Source organism: Balaenoptera ricei, chromosome 8 (genome assembly GCF_028023285.1).
Source record: "Balaenoptera ricei isolate mBalRic1 chromosome 8, mBalRic1.hap2, whole genome shotgun sequence".
Classification (NCBI taxonomy): domain Eukaryota; kingdom Metazoa; phylum Chordata; class Mammalia; order Artiodactyla; family Balaenopteridae; genus Balaenoptera; species Balaenoptera ricei.
In genome coordinates this window covers 56,143,810-56,160,649 of record NC_082646.1, presented here as the reverse complement: position 1 = coordinate 56,160,649, position 16,840 = coordinate 56,143,810, and the positions used below count along the sequence as shown (strand labels likewise).

The window sequence follows — 16,840 nt, the reverse complement described above, 5'->3', positions numbered from 1 at the left end:
GGCTCTCTCCCTTCCTTGTGCCAGCCACTGGGATTCAGAATTGCACCAGCCTCTGGCCTCGCCCTCAGGAAGATGCAGAGACGGCAGAGTGGACGTGAGCTCAGGGCTGGAAGTCAAGCGGGGCGAGCTGCTTCTTGCCCTGGCTCTGCAACCTAGTCCTCTGGGGTAATGTCCTAACTTCTCTCAGCCTCAGTTTTCTCATCTGTAAAAGGGGTATAGGGATGATGATGATGAGAATAATAGTTGAGTTACTGTGAGGGTTGAGATAAAGCAGTAAAACAACACAGTATTTAGTAATGATATTAGTTATAATTATTAGGGGAAGGGGAGAAAGCTAATAACTTGTTCAACATATACGTAATGAGGGCATCTTCTGTGCCAGGCACTATTCAGGTAACTCTAATCTCTGCAGGCCCTCAGTGGGGCACTGGTGAGGATGTTGACAGAGCGAAGCATGGAGTCTCGGGGTAACAAAGAAAGGCCACCCAAGCCTCCTCTTCCTGCTATCCTTCCTCCCTCCTTCCACAGATTACTCCCTCCTACTCACACCCCACCTGGCTGGCGCTGGGTCAACCGTGTCTTCCCTAAACGGTGGTACAGAGGCCAGGAGCTCGAGTTGAGCCTCCCAACTTAACTAGTAACCCCTGGGAAAATCCCAGACTCTCTCCCTTAAAAGACAATCACTCAAAAGCTTTAACTCCACCTGCATGTCTCAGCTTCCCTGACGTGAATTGCTCCAAACAGGTTGAATATTAATTGTGTCTCTGAAGGAAGAACCAGGAAATGTTGTCTTTGATAACTCACATGGATCACCCGATCCCTCTCTTGGATAATTCCAAGAGCTCCTGGGACATTGCACATTCACGTGGCCCCAGAGGGGAATTCTCCTCTACAGGCTGTTCGTGGTCTGCAATTAAAACAACTTCTGCAACAAGTCTCTTCAGCTCTGGGCCCTCTCTTGAACACGTATATGTTAGGCTGGGTGGGGCAGGGAACTCATGCCTAATAACATTTATTGAGTACCTACTAAGTGCCAGGAGATTTACATGTATGATTTCATTGAATCCTTAGGACAACCTTGTGAGGGTAGGTGTTCGTATCCCATTTAGCAGATAAGGAAACTGAGGCACAGAGAGAGCTATTCATTTGTCCAAGATTATACCAGTTGTGAGAGAGGTGGCTTTCAACAGGTATATCTGGCTCCAACGCGTCTGCTCATCCAGTTACACCAGCGGTTCTGTCTTTTGTTCACTATAATCCTTCCCACCACCACCCTGCACTCCCAAAACCCTGCTGCTAAGAAGGCTTTATAGACTTTTTTTTCCCCAAACTCCCCTACTTCCTTTGAAATGTTAATACCGCGCATATACTATATATCTGTTATGTACTGGGCTCTTTGGAGGACCACGAGCCATTGTAATAACTGAGATTTCTTTTCACCCCTAACCCCCAAGGACCAATCTCGCCCTTTGGGGATGGCAGTGCCCCTGCTGAGGATGTGTAAATTATAGTGGGGTCAAAGTGCTGGCCCCGGAGTGGACGACAGCAATGTCTACCCCATAAACCCAAACCAGGAAGGGAAAATAAGATGTGCCATCTCTTCTCAAGTGCAGTGTTCATGTTTTCTTTGGAGGGACTGGCAAGTCATGGTCTTTTTGTTTCTAGATTTGCTCTCTGTTCCTCATACTTTACATTCATTTGTCACTTCCTATGAGAAGCCTGCCTAGACGTCCTTACCCGAGGCTGGGTTGGCTCCCTTCCACCTCCAGTTTCATTCTGCCAAAGCAAAGATCAGACAACGGTCCTTGTCCATGTAAATGTCCTTGTACACACGAGGAAGGACTATGGCTTATCCATCTCTGCATCTCAAGGCCTAACATGGGCACAGCATGGAGCAGGTACTCAGTAAATGTTTGTGGAGTGAATGAACCAACGGGTGAATGAACGTAAGATTGCCCAGGCTGCCTCTGCTGCACGTGGCTAAAGCTTTAGCAAGGATCACGCTGGGGACGGCTGGATCATAGCAGTGACATGCAGGCCTGCTTCAAGGTAACCTCTGGGCCCCTATCACAAAATCAGAGTTTTCATTTGACAACATCTATAGGTAATGTTCTTGGTCGAGGCCCCTGTGGGGTTGAGATGAGCAACCTCAGGGTGAGACCTCAGAAGAGTGATGATGATGATAACCCTGAGAGATGGACTTGGCCTGTTGTCTGGAAACTTCCCCTTGGCTCTCTTGGCGTACTTCATGGACTCTGGAGCAAAAATACAATAAACTGCCAACCCATAATAACCAGGGAAATCCTAGCTGATGAAGCTCCTTGTTCACACCAAAGAAAGACAGTGGTGACCACTTTCAAATTCTGTTTCCATCAGTATGGCTGCTTATTCACTCTAAGGAATTCCCCTAATGCAGGACATGGAAAATACCAGATTAAACAAACATATAAACAAACAATTAAAAAATATATAGAGAGAGGGGCTTCCCTGGTGGTCCAGTGGGTAAGACTCCACGCTCCCAATGCAGAGGGCCTGGGTTCGATCACTGGTGGGGGAACTAGATCCCGCATGCTGCAACTAAGTAGTCCACATGCCACAACTAAAAGATCCCGCATGCTGCAACTAAGACCCAGTGCAGCCAAAAATAAATAAGAAAATAATAAATAAACAAATAAATATTAAAAAAATATAGAGAGCTGACCTGTCAAGAAAGAGAAGGAAATACTCAGAGGTCAGATGACCACGAGATATCACAAATCCCTAGAGGTTCCCAAGCACTGAGCAGGGGACAGTCCTGGGGGTCCTGGGGGGTATCTGCCAGTCCTTAGTGGTCTGGGGATTTTAGTTTTAAAGGGTCAAGGAAAGTAGCAAAGTCAAAGTCCTTCAAAAGGTAGAAGTCAGACTGAGACCTCACTTAGGTTAGGATTTCAAAAGGAGACATTTATGCCTTAATGAACAGGTGAATCAGAAAAAAACTAAATTCCACCCCACTAAAGGAGACAGTGAGGAAACTTGGCCCTGGGGCTGGGTGAAGGGAAAGGAAAAATTTTTAAAGTCTCCTCTGAAAATTCCCAATCACAAAGTGGTCCTCACGTGGCTCTGGTGCTTGACTGCATATTACCTTGTGGCCAGAAAAGAACCCTAAGTCCAAGCTGAGCACTGAATTTAAAGTGACCCCAAGTCGATGGTTCCACCAGGCACCTGGCAGAAGAAAATGCAAATCCTTTCCGGACCGATGAATTTTCAACTCAGGCCTCAAAGAAGCCCCACAAAGTTTTAACAGCCATGAACCCATGATTTGAAAATTCACAGAACATGGGAGGAAATGAGCCACCATGAGCAAGAGACAGCAGAAATAATGAACAAAAGAATCAGACCTATGAGTACTACAGGTGCTAAAATGATTAGATTCAGAAAATAAATGTGTATAATATTTAAAGAAATATATAAGGGTAGTCAAAGCATAAACAAAGAAGAGACTCTCAAAAAAGATAAAAAACAGGTTGAAAGATAACCAACTAAAACGTCTATAAATGACACTGACATATGGGCTTCTTGAGGCTGTTCTATATATGGTCTGTGTGTAGTATCAGAATGAACCCTAGCGTTGGAATCAGAAAACGAAAATGCTGTGTGTCTTGGGCCAATCACTGCCTGTCTCTGGGCACCAGTGTCCTCATCTGCAAATGAAAGCATGGAACTAGATCACCTCATAAGTCCAACTCTGTCAACTGATGTTCTGTGATACAACACTTCAGCTACTGGGCATCTGTTTTTTGAGTTACCCCTGATTATAAGCATCTTATGAGATTTTAAATCCGTACAACAGCCCATTGAGATAGGGGCTCTTATTATAACCATTTCATGTATTAGGAAACTGAAGCAGAGATCAAGTAACTTGCTCCGAGTCCAGAGCTGGTAAGCCAGCTTGGACTCCATCAGCCTGACTGTAGAGCCTGCTCTCTTCCACTATATATCCTGCTACCATGCTTGGCTCCTAACATCTGGAATTCCACCTCTAGGATCCCCTGACCTATCAGAAGTCTCCCACGGCAAGGGGCAGCTCAGTGGCTAGCCCAGGCTGTTACCAGCAACCAGAATTCCAACTCCAGTGGGTAGCAAGAACATCGTGGAGTTCATTATCAGTAACCAAATATTATTAAGTACATCCTATGAGCAAGGCCTCTGCTCATTTCAGACAAGACGTATTTATGACAGAGCAGCCAACGGTGACAGATTGCTAGGGCTTACCTCCTGATCACCCACTTTCAGGAAATGTTTCATTCTGAAAGCACTTCTCCGTGCCTTGGTTTCCTCATGGGTAAAATCAGGACGGTAAGAGTACCTGATATCCCTGGGTTGTTGCTGTGATTCAGTGAGCTAATACAAGTCAGGTGTGTGTCATGAGCACGCCGCCGACGGTGGCTCTTGCTGCCGTTGTTCTTATTAATTTCAACCCAGGGGGCAGAAGTCGGGCTTGGCCGCAGATGCCCTTGATTCACTTCCAGCCTCCCCCACTTCCCAGCTGTGTGACTTCAAGTCATTGACCCGTTCTGAGGCTCCATGGCCCCATCAGTGAATCAGAAATAACAATGCTTACCTCACAGGTAGTTGTGAGGGTTAAATGGACTGTGAAATGCCTAGTGCAGTGGTTGACATATAATAGGTACCCAACAAATGTCTGTTCTCACTCCTGGAGCGTTTTCTGCACACTCGGCTTCTCCACCAGGGTTAGAATCCAAAGAGGCAAAGGATTCTGTGCTAAGAGATGCTGATCGGCTGTTCTTGCCCACCTGGGGAGCTTTCACAAAGAAGTGGGGGGGGTGGAAGATACCTAAGCACACCCATTTCACAGCAGGTAAGTCAAGGCAATATAGTGACAGAGGTTTACGGCCTCGGAAGAGGGCCTTCAGGCCATGACCTTGGCTGCTTTGGCTAAACTGGCCACGGAGACGTGCCGCTGAAGATGCCATTAGCAACAGGGAGAAAGCCCTACCTTTATGAGCATTTGGTCATTGAACCCACCTAGGGGAATGACACTGACTTTCCCATCTGGAAATAAAGCAGGTTTATAAATGGGTCTGCAATCAATCTGTACACCCAGGGCTGTGCAGCCTGAGTGATGGGGGACAGGTAAATAGGGATTACATTAAAGGGGGTGCAGAAGGGCAGGGACATCCGCAGCAGTGGCTGCATCCCTACCTGAACCCCGACCCCTGCAGGCCTCGGGGACGGGCAGAACTCCACCCTCGGCCTTCTACGGCTGCCTGGTTTTCACTTCCCAAAACATTGGCGGACGCTGTCCAAAAATGGTTCCCTCACAGGGATTCCTCTTTTGAGAAAATAGGGAACTCCTGAGTTTCAAGCTCCATCTGTATCACCTTTTAGATTTCGCCTTAGGTCACCGGATCCTCCCTCCTCCTCCTAAGACCATCTATGCGTTCACTGAGCCCAGACATTGATGAAGCAGATACAGGGTACTGAAAGAGGACGGTAGCATGGTAGGGTGGTGGGCATGCCATGTGCTTGGAGTGAAGATGAAGGTGCAAACTCAGGGAGGGAAAAGGAATCTTGGAGGATAAACAGATGGTCTGGGCAGAAAGAGCCTGAAACCAGCACAAGGATATGGATGGCCATGGCAGCACTGCTTGGACCACTGAACCTCACACGTGGAAGCATGGCGGCGCCTCGCCGGGACAAGACTCAGCATCTCCTCTCCAGCTGGAGAACTGCGTGGTGACCCCCAAGGGCGAGTCAGACAGACCTGGCTTCATACCCCATTTCCACCAGGTACTAGGACGTATGTGTCCCTGAGCAAGATTCTTCTCTGTGTCTCTGTTTGATTGCCGGAAAATGGGGGTATCCCTATCTCACAGAGCCCAGAACACATAGGTTTTCATAATGAGAATAAAATATGCAATGTGCCCGGCACAGATACTAACCCACAGTAAGAGTTCAGTCAATGTTCTTTTATCCTTGCTTCACTGCCATAATTGGCACCATCTGTGACAACACATTCTTAGCCTCAGAAGCCTTATTTGCCTTACTCAGTATTTATACAAGAACTAGGATGTTCCAATTAGGATTATTTCTCCAACTGGACCCTGAGCAAAATAATGAATCTATCCCAAGCCCTCTGACCTCCCAGGTTCCCATCACCAACCAGGATGGATGGTTCTAGCAGGGCCTGACCACTCAGTCGTCTCTGAGTCACTAATAACGCTAGGTAATAGTTAACATCTCAATAATGGCCAAGTCTTCTATGAAAAGTAAGCAATACAGAAGTGGGATTACTGACGGTCTGCTGTGTGCAGGGGAGCTGCCATGGTAGACTCCAAAAGGGTGGAACAAAAAAGCATAACTGGTGTTCCTGTTCGACATTCCAAGAGCTAAAAAGTGTACTTGAAAGATAAGATAGAAACGCATTTAAAAAAGAGCAGGATGTAGCAGTAAACATGCTAGGTCAAAGAAACAGTGCCAAGCCCAGGTGGAGTTGTGGGAAAAGCAATCGTGGGCTTTAGAAGTAGACTGACTTGGGTTTGAATCTGCACTTACCAGTTCTGCACTACCTTTACTAGTAAGGTATCCTGGGCAAGGGGGAGAGGGAATGGATGCCTCAGTTTATTCATCTGTAAAATGGAGAAAATACCACCTAACTGCTGTGATGATTAGATAACATGGTGAAGGTCTAGCACACAGTGAGTGCTTGATTAGCTGTTAGTTTCTTTCCTCCTCCTTTTCCTCATGTCCCCTTCTCTTCTAGATCACTGACATGACTTTATTTGCTAGTGAATTTGAATGAGTAGTGGCTGACTTTTATCTGCCCGTTGATGACCACAGTCCTCTGCACATGTAAATTCTATACCATCAAGTCATCAATGCTTGTGCAGAAACTCTCAGTGGCTTCTCATTTCTTAAACAAGAATAACAGAACATGCCAGCTCCTCTGCCTGGCATCCTAAGCCTTCCAACAGGAGGGCGCGACCTCCCAACACTCTTCCATGGCAATGATCACCCTAGTGGCACCCACCAGGGTGCTGGGTGGATGATTCATGTTGAGCTAATATTTGTATATGGTGTGAGGAAGCGGTCTAACTTCATGTTTTTCTATGTGGATCTCCAGCTGTCCCAGCACCATTTGCTGAAGAGATAGGCACCTCAGTGTCTCTGAGCCTCAATCACTGCATCTCTAAAACAAGCCGGGAAAGACCACCTTGCAGGGTATTGTGAGCACTCAGTGAGATAGAGAGAAAAAAGTGAGCTATGAGGGGTCCCTGGCACACAGCAGCCAGCCAATGCCTACAGCTGAAGAAACAGACAATGGATTAGGAAGTACTCGGAGACACTGGTCGTCCTTACTGCAACGGGACCAGAGCTCTCCTATCCCTAAAGATCTTTCACATTCACAGCCCCACGCGCTTGTCACAAGAACCTGTGCCATCCTGTGGAGAGTGGTTTGCAACCCCCCTTCCCAAGAATCTGATCATCTTTTCTTCTTCCTTTCTCTAATTTTCCTCCCTTATTTTCTACCTTAATTTTGCGTGAAACGCTCTTGGTCTTAATTAATTAATCAATTAAAATTTGGTAGCCCACTCACATCTTTTTTGGCAAGGTGGTGGGAAGGCATGAATGAACGAATGAGTCAAGCAAAGAAAAGGCCCCTCATTTAAAGTCAGAACAGTGAGGCCCCTGAGCTGAAGTGATGTACGGGCCACCCCACACGGAGGTGTCAGCGGCGGGCCTGTGCGATGTTCCCTCCAGCTCAGCGCTCTCTCTATGCCCCCACTCCCCCTCCCACCCTGGAGAGAGAGTGAGCCTTTTAAACCACATCTCCCTCCTCCACGGTGTTTGCAACACCTCCCAATTTAGTTTTCTCTCTGAATTTCATTAGTGTCCCATTTGCCTCATCTTCCTGATTTCCGAGGCAGGTGTTGAGCAGGAGGGGACTCAGTTGGGAATGAGGGCTCCTGCCTCCTGACTGAGGGTGAGGGAACCTGCAGAGGAGAAGGACAGGGCCCCTCGGCTGCAATTCCCAAAGCGCTCTGGTCCACTCAGCTCAGGCCAACAAACAGTAACTGGACCCTACCTGTGTGCCAGGCACCGGGGGCTTACAGATGAGGATCTGTGGTTGCCCGGGCCCATGGGGATGGGGGGACAGTGCCTGTGTGATGTGCTGCAGGGGCGTGGCCCTGATGGGCAGGCAGAGCGCTTGCTATGTTCCAGGTGTAGGAACCCTGCCGGGAACAACACAAAGTAACTTCCTGCCTTCATGGAGCTTCCATTCCAATGGGGGAAGAATAGAAAACAGACAATTAAATTTACAGAGTAATATACGTGTCAGGTGGAGATAAATGCTACCTAGAAACACTGAAACAGAAGAGGGGCACAGAGAGACCCAGAGGGTGAGGACCGCCTTCCATTCTCACCTCCTCTGTAGCCACGTTTGCTCACGCTGGTGGCCTCCCGCTGTTCCTTGAGCAGCAAACACACTGGTTTGCTGATTCAGCCGCATCTGTGCTTTGCTCCCTTGGATGGTGACCTGGAGATCTAGTCACTGCTGTTCCCTCTGCATGAAGAGCTCTCTCCAAGACTGGAAAAAGGCTTCTATGACTCATGCTCTGAGGTGGGAGTGTGTTTATGGTTCAAGGAAGGGCAAAGAGGCCACTGGCATGAGTGAGGAATGGGGTTGGCAGGGAAACGGGGCCGGCTCAGGCGAGTCCTGGGGGGTCAGCGTGAGGCCTGAGGCTTTTCCTCTACATGAGCTGGGGAGCCATTAGCGGGCTTTGAGTAGAAGAGTGATCTGATCTGACTGATGTCTTAACGGACGCTTCTGTGTCAGATCCTGGGCGGGAAGGGTGGCAGCAGGTCCCCCTGGGGAGGCCACTGTAAGAATCCAGGTCTGAGATGGTGGCTTGGACCAGTGTGGGGACAGAGGAGGTGGTCACATGTGCTGAGGAGGGGAGAAAAGCAATGAGGTCAGTGTAAATGTAGCCCAAAGTGCGAGGGGAGGGAAGTGGGGAGATGAGGCCAGAGAGAAAAGGGGGACCATTCCAGACAGAAGGACCCACCAGTACCAAGGCTCAAATTCAACCCCATCCTGCCAGGCTCAGATCCTCCTACCTATGTTTCTGCAATTTCTTCTCTCTCTCAATGCAGGTGAGTTCAAGAAGTCTCGCTCTGGGCCCAGCTCTCTGGGTGGGGATGAGTGACCCCGTCTCCAGGCTCCAAGAGGCGCCTCTGTCAGAGCTGAGAGCTACATTCACATGTAACACCGTGGGATGTTGGGGGAACCAACGAGAGAAAGGCCCTGGATGGGGGGATTTAGAGGAGGACGAGGAGACCACATTTCTTGGGTTTAGATGCAGTGGAGGAAGAGATTCAATTTTTAATTTTAACAGTCACGTCCGCCTTACAAGTGAGCATGGATGGGGCTGAAGAGTTTACCTTCAGCCCGATCCTCTTCCCTTGCTGAGTGAACCTCAGTTTTCTTATCTTAAAAATGGAATTGTAAGAACTACCTCTTGGGGTTGCGGCAGTTTGATGAGATGCACCAGTCAAGTACTTGGCACAATGCGTCAATAAATGTGACCCTAGTTTACCTGTCCCTCTCTAAGAAAGGCAAAAATCTTACTAGGTGTCCTCAGAGAACCATTATGTCTCCACTGCCGAGAATTTATCCCAGTTTGTAGTTATAAACATTCATCAGGCTGAGAGCAGAAGCTTCCTTCGTTTTTGTTTCTGTTCCCTGTTATATCCCGAGAGTCTAGCATGGTGCTGGGCCTTTTTGTCAATATTCAATATGTCTTTGCTGAATTGCTAAATAAATGACTGAATCAGAGGTTATGTATGATCTAGGTTCTGGTGCTTTTTAGCTGGGAGACCTCAGACAAGATAATTAATGTCTCTGAGTCAAAAAAATAAATTACTGATAATCTCTTTAGAATGTGTTAATATTATTAGGTCTGAATGTGAGTTATTTGGTAGGTACACCAGATTAAAACAACTAAACGAAATGTAAAAGAAAAACATTCTCTGAGTCTCAGTTATCTTACCTGTAAAATGGAAATCATAATATCTACTATGGCAGATGCAGTTACTGCCCATCAAATATCCACATTTCCCAGAGCCCTAGAAATCAGGCAGGACCACGTGACTAGTTTTGGCCCACAGGCTGCGTGTCACTTCTGGGCCAAAGCATTTCAGAGCCAGCGCTTAACCTTCTGACTACCTCTTCCCCTGCCGCGGAGACCAAGGTGGCCACTTGTTCCCGGGGCTACACCTAAAGTATGGCAGAGCCTTCATCAGGCTGGCCTCTGAGTCACTAGGTAGAGCAAGAGCCCTCCACCTACCTGGCTTAGGCAGGTAGCATGAGCAAGAAATAAACCACTGTGTTAAGCCACTGAGATTCTGGAGTTCATTTATTACTGCAGCATTAACTGAGCCTAGAAAAGACTCAGACGTCTACCCTACAAGATTGCCCCGAAGACAAAAAGTGCTTGGTTCTTAGTAGGTTTTCAACACAGGGCTCACTCCCTGGGTTCTGGCTCCCTCCTCTGCTTCTGTAGCCTTCCTCATGACCCAGACTCTGTGTATGATTGTCCCTTTCATGCTAGAGAAGAAACATGGCAGACAGAACAGAGAGAACATTCTCTCTGCCATGTTTCTTCTCTAGCTTGAAACATCCTTCTACTTCCCCCCCCCCACCCCCCAAGTGTGTTCTGTTTTTGTCATTGCACAGCAGTGTAAGGAAAGCCTCTGGAGAGCCATTCTGGACGGCTGGACCTGGTCCCTGGACCGCCTGTCCTCTGGGCAGCTGTCCACTCACCTCCTCCTACCTCATTCCCAGCTATGCCTCTGATTCCGCTCCAGCTCAGCTTGAAGTGTAACCACCAAACTCTGGACCCTGCCCTTGGTGACCTGGGCCCCAGAATGACTCTCATGGCCACGGCGGCCTCTGTGGTCCCGGACCTGCACGGTGCTTCCTGGCTGCCAGCTCCCCCATCACCTCCTCGCTGGACGCCTGGCCCTTGCCTGTTCCGTCCGCCCACCATGCTGGCTGCTGGCTTGGCTTCCAGCAGCCACCCGTCCTGCTACTGCATCTGTTCCCAGAGAAAGCCGCCTCCACCCTGGCCTGACCTCCTCCACTCCCCATGTGGCTTAGCGGCAAAAGCCTTCAAACAGAAAGTATGCCTCTTTTCAGATTCCAAGATGGCATTTCTCATCAAGACCGTAGGTTTGCAGTTGATGATGCAGAAAATCAGAGCAGACAAGGGGACTGACCTGGCCCCATGTCAGCACGTTCTGAAGAGTCAGCAGTGTCCGTGGGCCCTGCAGCCCTCTCTCCAGGGCCATCGGATCCTGGAGGATGGGACGGGATCCTTTCTGTTAAAGCAGAGAACACAGACCCAAGTGAGCGAGGTGGCAAGGTGTCCTTGACCCGATCTCACAGATCTGTCCCTGGCAGTCAGGGCAAATGCACACCAGTAGGGAGAGGGGGCTTGTTACTGGTCCCACAGCCATGAAGAGAAGCAAGTGGGGTCCCAGACACCCTGGGAATCCCACACAAACGCACGCTCTGCAAACTTCCTTTCTTCTCCCGTCTCATCTGGTCTTGTCTGACGGCCATTGTTGACATGTTTCCTCAAGCTGGCCAAACCCCTCAAGGGCAGGGACTGCAGATCGGCCCTCTTTACAACCCAGGCAAAGGCAGCTTGGAGCAAAGTAGAGCGTTTCGTGAAGGACTGACTGTACGCTGTGATGGGGGTGGGGAGCGGGTAGAACACGTGGCCAAGGCACTGGCCACTGCAACAGTTCTGCCATTGATTCACTGGACAAATAAATACATCACTGCGCCTTTTGAACCTTAGTGTTCTGCCCTATAGGATGGGCCTATCTTCCCTGTGATATACCGTATGGGAGTATTGGGAGTCACGTAGGCGGAATTCCTTACACACAAGAGCCTGGCCCTGGCCCACTTGCTTATCACTCTGCAAACCTCTAGTAAATCACTTCCCCTCCTTGAGCCTCTGTCTGGAAGAGAAAAACTCTGAACTAGGCTACGTGTGAGGTCCTTTCTGCCCCTAGAATTCTGTGACGATGTTGATTCATCTCTGCACCTCCAGTGCCCAAGCAGATATCTGTACACAATAAAGGTTTGTGAAATGAATGAAAGAAATCCTATCTCACTCAAAAGAACAGTATGGAGAGGCTGAAAGGTTGTAAGCCATATGCCTTAGGTCATTGCAAGAGGAGGAGCTGGGGTTTGATCGCAGACATACTCAGGTTATTGCAAGAGGAGGAGCTTTTTATATAAAAGACACTCTAGGCTAAACGACAATGCATGAAGGAGACACATTTAGGCATCTGAGGTAAAAAGTCATTGTTTGATGGTGTGCTGAATTGGGCGATTGGGATTGACATGTATACACTGATGTGTATAAAACTGATGACTAATAAGAACATGCAGTATAAAAAACAAACAAACAAAACAACTAATACTAAACTTTCATTGGGTTATTTGTATGGAAATATGTTAATATAAATGTTTCAGACATTACATGAAATTTCTAAAAATCTTATATGTTCTGGTATAATGTTATAAGTCATAATCCTAGTTATTACTTTAAAATGTATATCTCAGAAATTTAAAAAAAAAAAAAAGTCATTGTTTGAGAAATTCCCTGAATACCTATTTGCCAAATATACCTAGGAGCCTAGCTAAGAAGACATTATTGTCTGTTATAAGGTGAGGAATTACTGGTAATCGTCATTAAAGACAAAATTCTCCTAGGTGTGAAATTTTGCTAGCTCCATCTGCATTTCCTGTTTCTTTATTGTAAATTCTCCTTATTCTAAACACAGAGTGACTATATTAGGTCGGAACATTTGCCAGCCTCTGCCCAAGTGCAGAGTAGCCCTTCCCTCAGGGATCAGGCTCCCGAACCGCCCCCAGGTAGAAGACCTGATGGGCCGAAATAGAATCAACAAGACAAAGTTTAGAGGTAAACCTAGAAAAGTCCTGATAAATCATGCTATATTCACCAAAATAAAAAATTGGCAGTACGCTACATAGGAGATGACTATCATTTTATGTATCTCAAATGAGCAGTAATAGTTATTGTGTCCTTAATTTCTATTTACTACACCTTGTTCATTATCAGTTTACTCTCCAAAATTTCAGAGAGGGGCAGGAAATTGTTTTACTGTAACAATGGACATGGTAAGAGGCCCTTTCTCTTGTGTAAGGGCCTCTCCCCATATGCCCAGAGCCTTGAGAATTTTAGGACTCAAAGCTGTTGGCTTAGCCCCCAAGGGTCCTGCTGGGGTCCTAGTCCTATCCTGTGACTTGGATGAAGCACTCAGGGTCCTTCTCAAACCCCTCTCCTTTGTCCAGGTCACACAATTCCACTCTGCCTCCATAGCTTCAGGCCAAAGCTTGTGCTTTGGGCCGTCATCTGTGTCTCATTTGATCCAAGCCACCCCCCGCCCCTTTAAGAAGCTGCAGAACTGCAGTTTTACTCCTCTTCCACCTTCATCTTTGCCACACTTCCAGGGAAAGCCTCAACTCCTTTTCTTCTATTTACTTTTATTTTCAAGGTGTATCCCTGAATTCCCTCTTTTTCAAGGTACAGTCATCACGTGGCACATGCAGGAGGATTGGTTCCAGGACCCCCTTATGGACACCAACATCCATGGATGCTCAAGTCCTTTATATAAAATGGTGCAGTATTTGTATAAAACCTACACACACCCTCCCAATATACATTAAATCGTCTCTAGATTACTTATGATACCTGATACAATGTAAATGATATGGAAATAGTTGTAAATACAATGTAGCTGCTATGTAAGTCGTTGCCAGTGGGGCAAATTCAAGTTTGGTTTTTGGAACTTTCTAGAAATTTTTCCCCTGAGTATTTTTGATCCGTGGTTGGTTGAATCCACAGATGTGGAACCCATGGATATAAATAGCCGGCTGTACCTCCAATAAGCACCACATGACTATTAATGAAACCAAAACTGTTAATGAAACCAAAATACCCATGGGTTGGCCAAAGGTTTTAGAAGTATTATACTTATGCCCTAGCACTTTATGAAGGGAAATCCAGTTAGGTCGAAATGAGGGTGTATTCATTCCTTTACTTGCTCACTCACTCATTCATCCCTATGCTGAGTGTTAGGTGTGATTCAGGACACACCAATGACTGAGAAGCAAACCATGCCCTCGGGAAACTCACAGGATGACAAGGAAAATACGACAACATGGCCACAAGTAATGGAAAAATACTTGGCAGTTTTGTAAGTGGATACAGAATAAACAGTGAGAGGAGGGAGGAATGGAGAGGCCACCTTGGCTGACAAATCAGGGAGCAATGAATGGACAGCATACCATTTAGGACCAGCCTTGCACCAGAGATCGTGTCAGGTGGGGTGGCATGGGGACAGGGCAGGGCACTCGTGTGAGGAAGGAAGTCACAGGAGGAGAAAGCGTGACAAAGAATGAGTGCGGGCTGTGTGGAGGGAAGCAGAGGATATCACACCTGACAGGGTACGTGGACCCCAATGAGCAGGGCCCTGAAAGCCAAGGCAGAGAAAGTAGCCATTATTCAATGAGTGACAGAGAGCCACCGAAGGCTTTTGAGCAGAGATGTGATGTAACTGGAGATGTGCTGTAGGAAGATGGATATGGCAAGCTTGCACAGTTTGAACTGGAAGGGGAGGGAGCTAATTGTGTGCCAGGCACTGGGCAGAGGGTTCGGTGCTGGTACAGATTTGATCTCAGTTAACCTTCTAAACAGCCGTAGGAAGCAAGCCTATTCCTTCCAGACGAGAAAATGAGGCTTTGGGGAATTTCAGCAGCTTGCCCCTAATCCCCCAGCTAGGAAGTGGTGGAGACGAGATCTGGATCCTGTTTTTTCCCTTTCCAGGTGAGCCTTAAAGCATGCTGTGACCCTGCACAGACACGTACCCCCCAGTACACCTACCGCTCCCAGCGTACCTCCCTCCCGCCCTAGGATGGGGGGAAGCAGGATATTTCCTGGGCTGCCTTTTGAGAGGCTCAGATGAAATTAAGTGCCAAGTGCCTTTGCTCCTGCTAGCTTTCCCCAAAGTGACCCCAAATCAAGCAAAAAAGACAGTACCTTGACTTGGGTCCGAAACAACATGGACTACAGTCTCTTGCAGAGAATTTCAAAGGTAGCGGGAGACCACCCTCCTCTCTTATAAGGAATGCTTGCTTCTGCCTTTCCCTTCTCAGCTAAGCTTCACAGGAGCAGTGGACCCAGGAGACCAGGGGAACATATTTGAATACCCAAGACTCTGCTGGGCCATGGAGAATGTCAGTGAAGAACCCAGCGTCTATGGGCTGACTCCACTGTTTGGGAGGACTGTCCAGAGGACTCGATGTACTCCACCTGCAGCCTGGAGAGGATGATTATGAATCACTCCCATCAAGATGCCTGCTGCTAAAACTTGTTTTTTTTCAAGGGAAAAAAAAAAAAGATTTCCTCATTCTAAGTACGGGACATGGTGATGGCTGTACCATACACCTGACAATCGAGGGTGCAGGCTTTCTTCGAGGAAGCCTGGCATAGTGGCAAGAGTAGAGACTTTGGAAGCAAATAGGGTGGGTCTTAATCACACCCCACCGGGTTACCAGCTATGTGGTTTTGGGCAAACCATTTAGCTCCTTAAATTTCCTCATTATTAAATGGGAATGATAATAAGGGATTAGAGAGACTAAGTGCCAGGCCCTTGGTACATACATAAGAATGTGTAATCATTTCTTCTTGTCTTTTTATGTTCAACATTCTGGCTTCACTCTCCCAGTGAGGTTGCTCTCCTCCTCACAAAGTTACCAACTGAAGAAATGGATTTTTGGAGAAAAAATGCTGCAGCTATAGCAGGTTGTTCATACCCTTGACCTAGCGCTTATTACCAGTGTCTTAGAATTATTTGTCAACATATCCTTCTCCTTCACCAGACTGGGACCTCCTTGAAGACGCTGACCACTGTGGCTTCAATTCCCGGCACACAGATGTCCCGTTCTACCTTAGTTCCGTTAAACAACGGAACTTGATCCAAACAAACCACACAGTCTGCAGTTCTTCTGGGATTTTATTTTCCCAGCCTGGTTTGCAGAGTGACTTCTAAGCAACACCTTCAAGAGCAGATCCAATCCTCTGAAAAACCATCTCCTTAGCATGGAATCATTAGCATGGAATGCTTCACCTTGTTACTCTGCTAAGACCTTTGGTTCCTAACCCAAGCCAGTTATATGTGCCAACATATTCAATAACATCTTAATAATGCCAAACCTCCCGGGTCTCTGGACAGAATCGGATGAGGTTGAGAGACCTGGGGTCTAACAGGATACCAGAATGGTGCATGGCAGACGGGAAGGAGATGAAGCATTAAAACTAGATTCAAACCCTGGCTTGTACAGTTGGGACAGCCCTGTGTAGTGCCTGGGATGGGGATACATGCTCAGCAAAGGTTAATTCCCTTCTCTTCCTCTGACTCCAAAGAAAAGCAAAGCCATGAGACTTGTTTCAAGTAAACAGGGAGAGAAGAGAAGATTCGCCACGTTCCTGAGTCCACTTAGAAAATTGATTTTTTTTTTTAAGCTTTTCTCCCTGAGGACTGAAGGAAGCAGGTTATTTCATTTTAATTATGGTTGTTCCAGCTGCCGCTTGTGAACCCCAAGACCAATTTTCAGATTAAAAAGAAAAACACACATACACACCCCCAAAGACAAACTCACCGACAGAATCTACTACATACACAGAAGGACACCTCCTTCAGAGAGCACATCCACAGGGCGGAGAAATCTGGACTGTCC

At 47.3% G+C, this 16,840-nt stretch overlaps 1 protein-coding gene across 3 annotated transcripts in view; it reads right to left on the bottom strand.

Annotated features, from left to right (window-relative positions):
- TENM4 (teneurin transmembrane protein 4) overlaps positions 1-16,840 on the bottom strand; it is a 744,874-nt gene that overhangs the window by 499,626 nt on the left and 228,408 nt on the right. For 2 of the 3 annotated variants that reach the window (XM_059930706.1, XM_059930707.1), the window contains exon 3: positions 11,281-11,382. The exons of the other annotated variant lie outside the window; for it this stretch is intronic. The gene's annotated coding sequence lies outside the window, so the exon portion shown is untranslated. The remainder of the gene's footprint in view (positions 1-11,280; positions 11,383-16,840) is intronic. 3 annotated transcript variants of the gene reach the window in all.